The following is an 8841-nucleotide window of genomic DNA, read 5'->3' as shown; positions in this document are numbered from 1 at the left end:
CACATAAGCAACATAACTAGTAACTTACATACTTACTTGGCAGTCAGATTCGGAGCTTTGAGCGTGTGTATCGAGGAGAACTTCATGCGAAGGAACTGTTTCTCTGATACCAACTGTAATGACCCAACTATTCTAGACTCTTAGACCATTAACGAAACTATACATACAAATTCTTACTAAAACTTACATTTGCGAAAATACCATAATTTTATTAGAAAACTTATAAAAATAAGAGTTACTTACATAAATACCAAGAAGGATATGGGATCCCATTGTTTGAAAAACAAAACATAACATGATTTATAAAATAAAGGGATTACATAGTAAGTGCAGAAAATACATATAAAGACCATAAATAAATGACTACATCCTCGAAATCGAACTCTCGACTCCTTGACTCCATTCATCATCGATACACAATCTCCAAGCATCCACGAACCTTACCGCCACTAATAGCTATTTTCCTGCACATTTAAACAAAAAGGAATGAGCCTAATGCCCAGCAAGGAAAAATCTAACACATACCTCACATACATAAATTTCATAATAAACATATAGACATATCATAACACTTATTACATACACATACTATAATGGCCATTATTACTTGGGGTCCCATAGACTAAACAAGTCATATGCCCATGAGATTAGTGGGGTCCTACTAGCTAAGTAGGTCATATGCCCATAATCTATTTGGGGTCTTGTTAGTCATATGGGTCATATGCCCAAGCCTACAACATACATATCATAACATAAGATAACATATAAGACATATAAAATATGCATTTCTATCCTATTTTCCTTACCAAAGTTACCGGGATATGTGGACAGCGTTGGGACTTTGGAACACTCCTAATAACCATTATGAAAAAGAGTGAGTCTAATGAAGAAAAAGAGATGAAAAGGAATGGGAAGACTAAACCATTGAGAAACATACTTACCGAAACTTATGTGCTCAAGAACTTAGATTTCCTAACCAAAATAAGAATGAGGTTAGAAGACTGAGTAGAAGGCTATGAGAAAGAAAATAACATAAAACCAATGAACTACAGTTTTGGGTTACCTTAAAGACTTGTAAGACCAATCTACACCACAAACCGAAATACTATAGAACCTTACTTCCCAAAGTGTTTGATAAGCTTATGAGGATCAAGCTTATGATTTCCCCAAACCAGGTGTTTATACTCTCACACTCACTTAGCACTTGCAGCCTCTAAACTTAGAGCAAAAGATGAATAATGGCTGGGTACTAGGTTCTATTTATAGAGTTTAGGAATGAAAGGATCTTGATTTTACTTGAATAAAAATAATAGCTTTTTAGGTGAAAATAATTTGAATAATCGTTCAGGAGAGGCTGAAGACTCGTTCAAAAAGTTGCTGGACTTATCAAGAGGTTAAATGGCTGAATGGAAAATGAATTCAAAACATTTAAAAATACACTGAAGGAGGCGATATATCGCCCCCTGTAGGCGATATATTGCCTGGGCCAGTATGCCCGAGGCTGTCGTGCATCGTCTTGTGTTTTCCGTATCTACGTGCTGCAATATATCGCCCCCTATAGCTGCGATATATCAGCCCACGCTGATTAATTAAACACGAAATTACACATTTTTAGCTAAGTTTGAATGGAGTAAACAGCCTTGACTAAGCCCTCGACGTATTCAAAGCTGCTAACTGACCTTATAGCATTCAAACTTTACTCCTTATTAAATTAAATCCTCAAAATACATAATCCTTAATCACCCATTCATAACATGTGCTTAAAATCCTATTGGTCCTTATCTAAACCTTATAATATAATAAATATTATCCTTAATATCAGTCATATAATTAAACCTTAGGTTAACATTAATATTCTTAAACTATTGGTTAAACTTAGAAAATATATAAGTACTACTATGAGTGTCCAAATAATTCTCGGTCTGAACCAAAAATCCACAGTTACAAAGATAATACTATACATACTATAATACTACTAAATAATTAGCTAAGTAAAGTTCTTGGACTCTACAATAAACAGAGAGAGAAGCAATAAATGGTTCCAATAAAAGACTATCTTTTATTGTTTTATATGTCTAATTAATTACAAGCCAATCTAAAATTACATATATGTTACACTTAATTGTTGTTGGAATAATATGTCTTATTTATTAAATCTATGATTTTCACCCTAATGAATAATTTATAATTATCATTTATACTCATTGATGAAATAGGTGGAACAAATATATTTCAAAAATAACAACTGAATTTATTATTCAAAGTAATGTCAAACTTGTTCACTCATCAAATAAAGGAATCTAAAATATAGTTCCTAGAAAAAATTCTAGAACTAAGTTCAAGAAACAGACTTAATACAAAGTTGAAAATAAAAAAATAAAAACTAAATTCCATGCAGTTATTTCTTGGTCTACCATTCTGCAATCCTTTTTTTGTCGCTCTTTCGCATTTCTTTCTTTTCTTGAATAATGTGTTCTTGAAAACAAGACAAAAATATGGTTTGTGGCATAAAAGTTTGAATCAACTATTCAAATATATTAAAAGGAGATGAGCAAATCATATTTACCCTTCTTCTTGCAAACCTCTCAAGTGATCAAAAGAATCTCTTTTGATCCTTTCAATATATCGTATGTAGATCTAAAGTTCACATATCTCGATTTAATATCGTCAGCCATAGTCTTTAGTATGCAATGACGAGCCAAATAATCAGATCTCATCTAATCCGCATATTTTTTATGACTATCATAACCAGATAAAGTTGATGGCTCATCTGGAGGCACATAAATGATTGCATCATACACTTTTAGTTTACTCAGAACTATTTGTATGTTTCTGTACCAATCATTAAGATTGTTGAAGTCTAAATGAAAAGTACTTAGGTAGCCTTCATAAGGATTCACTGGTTCTTTCACATTTTAAGGTTCTTGATCAGGATTAGGAGAATTAACCATTGTTGCTGGAAATAAATAAATAAAATATAATGAATTAAAACATATAATAAATACCAGATTAGATTTGGAAAAGTAAACATGATGCATGAATGCAACATATAAAAACACATAAAAAATTATATACTAATCCACGATAAATTAATATAAAAATCAATGGACTGCCTTGTGGTAGGTTAGACTAACTCCAAATTAATTTTGAGAGAAATCTCAATTTCATAAGTGAAAACTTAAAAACGTTTTTTTATCTTTTGACTTATGAACTACTGCTAGTTTGGTCAAGATGCATTAGTCGTGCTCGAAAGCCTAGATAAAACCTTTGGAGTGTAACCCATTATTTTCAATCAATGGCTTAAATAAAGAGTGTGTCTTAGGGTTAGTCAAACTTGAAATACACTACTAATTATATTCTCATAAGAGAAGTCAACCTTGAGATAAAATAAACATATTCAGAAGCATTTCCTTAGGGAGGCCGCAAACGGAGGCGACATGAGACCCTTCCTATGCCTCTCAATGTTCAACCATTAATGGAGACCATGTGACTTATTGTCATAACTCCCTCTCCCACTAACTATTTAGAAAAAGTGTGTTTTTCACAAAATTAATATTTTTTAATTTAGTTGTAAAAATAAATTTAATTATTTTTACCAAATGATATTCTAATAATTGTTAATCCAATTAAGCAAAACATAAAAAGTGTGCCCTTAATTCTAATTTTAATTTTGCTTTAACTAAGAGAATATCATTTTTATTTTAATGAAACATTTTTTATTAAAATAACAAATTAAACAACTTTAATTTTGAATTACCGTCTTAACTAATTAAGACTAAATTTATTGTTATATGAATTATCATATATAAACATATAATAAAATATAGGACGTTCCTAATAGCATGTGTCTACACGAATGTAATGCATGCTAATTGCATATTGTGTGGGTATATGAATGACATGTTATAATGCATGACAAAATATTAAACATTTTAATCACATTCAAACATTTATAATAAGTAAATAAAAGCATGTTGGTAACTTTTGGGTATTTCTAGAAAAATTACAATACTTGCAAAAAAATACATGAAAATGTAACCTAGACTATATAAGGCCTCATGAAGAGCACTTTGATCTTGAATCTTAAGGTGTAGTCTTGTTGAGTCAGTGCCACCCTTTTTCCATATCCATTTTGAATTATACATTTTTTTAATTATTATAAACAAACTTTTAAAATAATTAAATTTTGGATTTTAACACCCAAATAGTTTCTAAGGCTCAATTTGAATTTGGGTAATTTAATTCAAAAATAAAATTAAACAATTTAATTTTAATAATAATTTTAATTTTGGATATTTTAATCAAAACAATTTTAATTATGGAAGATAACAATTAAAGCAATTTGAATTAAGGAAAATAATAAATATTATTTCAATTAAAGAAATTTCCAAATCAAAAGTATTTTAATTTAATTTCAGATTTTTAATTAAATGAATAATTAAAACAATTATGGCAACAACACATTCAGTTTGTAAGATAAAAACCCTAGGTGTGTACCATTGAGGTGTGGTGGCAAGGGTGCGGCTGGGCAGGTAGGCGCACAGGGTGTGGCGTGCTGCCCCTTTGGCACACCCACATGGGGCCATTTTGTAAATAAGCATGCCTTGGTGCTTGATCATTAGTCAAGTCTTGCACCAAGCAACCTCATGGGATAGGGTAGTGGCAGTTTTGTAATATTGCATATGTCTCCCAGACAAAAATCATATATGTTCCTGGGAAGACTTTATTTCCCTAGAAGGCTCCGTAGGGGGAGGTGACCTGGTGACTTAGGGAAGCACCATGGCCATCAGCAGATAGGGGCCAAAGCTGTGTACCCCCTTGCCCTATCAAGGCTATATATTAATGAAATAACATTTATCCATACTTTCCCTTGTGTGCTTCCTTGTTGCTTATGTGTTACTTGTTTGTTATCTTCGTTGGGCCATTGTGTGCCACTTGTCTTGTTGTGTGCTTTGTGTTGTGTGGACGTTCCTAGGAATGACTTGCTTTGTGCTTGCTCATACTTCGTTATCGCCTGTTGCATGTCCGAGTTGTGTATGTGGCTAACCGCTGAGTTTGTTTTCCTGTAGGTGTGTGTTGTAGGCTAACATGCTAGCTTGAAGAGTCTGCAAGTGCCGCACGTTCCGTCTAGTTGGAGTACGCAAATAGCCGGCTCGTGATAGTTGGTATCAGAGTCAAGTTAGAAAGCGCTTGGAAAAACACACTATGGTGAGCAACACTCAGAGGATCGAAGCTCTTGAGAAGCGGTTAGGGGAACTAGATGGCTTGGACGAGAGGGTCAGGGATCTTTCCTCTGCAACTCAGGACTCGGGATCGTCTGATGCAAACAATCGCATAGCTGCGTTGGAAAAGGAGAATGATGTTCTTCTATCCAGAATTATCGCATTGGAGAAAAGAAACACTCCAACAAGTACTTCTGTTTCCCCTCGGTGGGAAGAGCGCATCGTGGCAGTGGAGCGCATGCTGAAGGAACAAGAAGTTTCCATAAATGACACGACGGAAGACTGCAGGGAGGCAGTTGGCGTGCTCAGAGAAGAAATGGCTGAGCTATCTGCCAAGGTAAACCTAACCATGCGAGCGGTTGGGAATGCCCCTGCAACAGGGCCGATAGGTATGGAGTATGGCCGAGCCAAAGTACCCGAGCCGAGGCCCTACAACGAGGCCAAAGACGCAAAAGATTTGGAGAATTTCCTCTTCGACATGGAACATTACTTTAGAGTCGTGCGGGCCGATTCGGAAGACAGAAAGGTCGCCATGGCTACCATGTATTTGTCAGGGGATGCCAAGGTGTGGTGGAGGACCAAGTATGATGACATAGAGAATGGCAGGTGCACCATCACATCTTGGGCAGACCTGAAGAGAGAATTAAAGACGCAATTTCTACCAGAAAATGTCGCTTACATAGCTCGTCGCCAGTTAAGAGAGCTCAAACAAGTCGGGAAAGTCTGAGAATATGTAAAGAGATTTTCGGGACTGATGCTCGATATAAAGGACATGTCCGAAGTGGACAGGCTCTTCTGCTTCCTCGAGGGATTGAAACCGTGGGCCAAACAAGAACTCCAAAGACAACGTGTGTCTGATCTGGACACCGCTCAAGCTGCTATCAAACACTTAACAGATTACACTCCGGAGAGCAGCCTGCCGAAAAGGGCTACTCCTCCAACCAGCTCAAGTAGCGCTGGGAGTAAGAAGTCTGGGAAGTCTTGGCAGGGTAAGAGTGGGGGAGAGAAGAAGATAGTTGAGTCCAATTCTTCCAGTGGGACGGATGCTACTGCAGGGAGGAAGCCGCTAGCTTGTTGGCTTTGCAAAGGCCCACATAAGTCGGCAGTTTGCCCTTACAGGGGCCAGCTGAATGCCCTCATTAGCCAAGAACAACAGGGCGAAGGAGAAGAGGAAGATGAAGAGTATGCGCACATGGACGATGTCCGCCTGTTGAATGCTCTCTAGAAGCATGGCAAGAAAGGGAAGAAGACCCTGGGGAAAGGGCTAATGTTCGTGGATGCCACTATCAATGACAAGCCTGCCAACAGCGTGATGATTGATACTGGCACCACCCACAACTTCATCTCTGAACTTGAAGCAAAGCGACTGGGACTGAAGCTGGAGAAAGATGCAAGCCGCATGAAAGCATTCAAATCCAAAGCCTTGGCCACATCTGGCGTGGCTAAAGGGTAAAAGTGAGAATCGACATGTGGGAGGGGCAGACTGGCTTGGTGGTCGTCCACATGGACGACTTCGATGTAGTTTTTGGAATGGACTTTCTAACCGAGAAAGGTTCCATTCCAATTCTTGCCACTGGAAGCTTACTCATAATGGGAGAGACTCCATCAATGGTGCCTGCAAAGGTGAAACCACCCCCTGGTGTGAAGCTTCTATCAGCTTTACAGTTCAAGAAGGGTGTGAAGAAGCAGGAGCCCACTTCTATAGCTGTACCCACCGTGTTCGAAGAAGTAGTGGAAGAAATCGTTCCACTAGAAATTACGAGGGTCTTAAAGATGTATGGGGACGTGATGCCAGATAAACTCCCCAAAGCCTTGCCACCAAAGAAGGGGATTGATCACCAGATAGAGCTGGTGCCCGGAGCGAAACCTCCAACAAAAGCGCCATACAGAATGGCACCCCCTGAGCTAGAAGAATTGAGGAAGAAATTAAAAGAGTTATTGGAGGCAGGCTTCATCAGACTGTCGAAGGCGCCATTTGGTGCCCCTACGCTATTCCAGAAGAAGCACGATGGGAGCTTGAGACTGTACATCGACTATAGGGCTCTCAACAAGGTGACAGTTCGCAACACCTACCCCATCCCTCTGATCGCTGATTTGTTCGACCAGCTAAGTGGAGCCAAATACTTCACAAAGTTGGACTTGAGATCGGGCTACTATCAGGTGAGGATTGCAGATGGGGATGAACCAAAGACAACATGTGTTACTCGTTACGGAACATTTGAGTTTCGAGTAATGCCGTTTGGGTTGACAAATGCACCTGCTACTTTCTGTACACTGATGAACCAAGTATTCCATGAGTATCTAGATAAGTTCGTGGTGGTGTACTTGGATGATATCGTGGTTTATAGCGCGACGATTGAAGAGCATCAAGAACACTTGGCTCAAGTGTTTCAAAAGTTGAGAGAGAACCAGCTAAATGTGAAGCGAGAGAAATGCTCGTTTGCATAGGAGAGCATCAAGTTCTTAGGCCACGTGGTGGAACGTGGCCATATTCGTATGGATCTGGAGAAGGTGAGGGCAATCCAGGAATGGAAAGCCCCCATAAATGTGAAAGAACTCTGCTCCTTCTTGGGCCTAGCCAACTACTATAGACGATTTGTGGACGGCTACTCAAGAAGGGCGACACCCTTGACCGAACTTCTGAAAAAGGGTGTGATTTGGGCGTGGACTGACAAGTGTGCTGAAGCATTCAGGAGTTTGAAAGAAGCCATGATGAAGGATCCTGTTCTTGCCTTGCCAACTATTAGGAAGCCCTTTGAAGTACAGACAGATGCATCAGAGTATGCTCTGGGAGGGGTACTAGTACAAGAAGACCACCCAGTCGCATATGAGAGCCGCAAGCTGTCTGAAGCTGAGAGGAGGTATACTGGCCAGGAGAAGGAGCTCCTCGTAGTTATACATTGCTAGCGAGTGTGGAGGCATTACTTGCTGGGGTCAAAGTTCATGGTGAAGACAAATAATGCAGCTGTGAGTCATTTCCTTACTCAGCCGAAACGGACCCCTAAGCAGGCTCAATGGCAGGAGTTTGTAGCGGAATTTGACTTCTATTTTGAGCACAGGGCAGGACGCTTGAACCAGGCAGCTGACGCCTTGAGTCGCAAAGCGGAGTTGGCGACTCTAAAGATCTTGGCTAGTTTGTCGGCTAGCGTGGTGAACACTCCACTCAAGGAACGCGTCAAAGAAAACCTGGAGAAAGACCCAGTTGTCAGGACCATCCTGAAGCTCGTAAAAGAAGGCAAGACTCGACAGTTCTGGGTGGAGGATGATCTTCTGTGGGCTAAAGGGGGGCGCTTGTATGTTCCGAAAGCTAGAGATTTGCGAAGGACATTACTAAGCGAGTGTCATGACACCCTGTGGGCAGATCATCCAGGGTGGCAGAGAACCCACGCACTCTTGAAGCAGGGGTACTACTGGCCACAAATGCGAGATGATGTAGTGGAGTACACCAAGACCTGTCTCGTCTGTCAGCAAGACAAGGTTGATAGGAACAAGACACCTGGTTTGTTGGAGCCCTTGCGAGTCCCAAGCCGACCATGGAAAAGTGTGTCGCTTGACTTTATCACCAGTCTTCCGAAGACAAGGGATTTAAGTGCGATCTTGGTGGTCGTGGACAGATTCT

The sequence above is a fragment of the Humulus lupulus genome, chromosome 3, assembly GCF_963169125.1.
Source record: "Humulus lupulus chromosome 3, drHumLupu1.1, whole genome shotgun sequence".
NCBI lineage: Eukaryota > Viridiplantae > Streptophyta > Magnoliopsida > Rosales > Cannabaceae > Humulus > Humulus lupulus.
The sequence above is the reverse complement of the archived record's forward strand: the minus strand, read 5'-3'. Positions refer to the sequence as shown.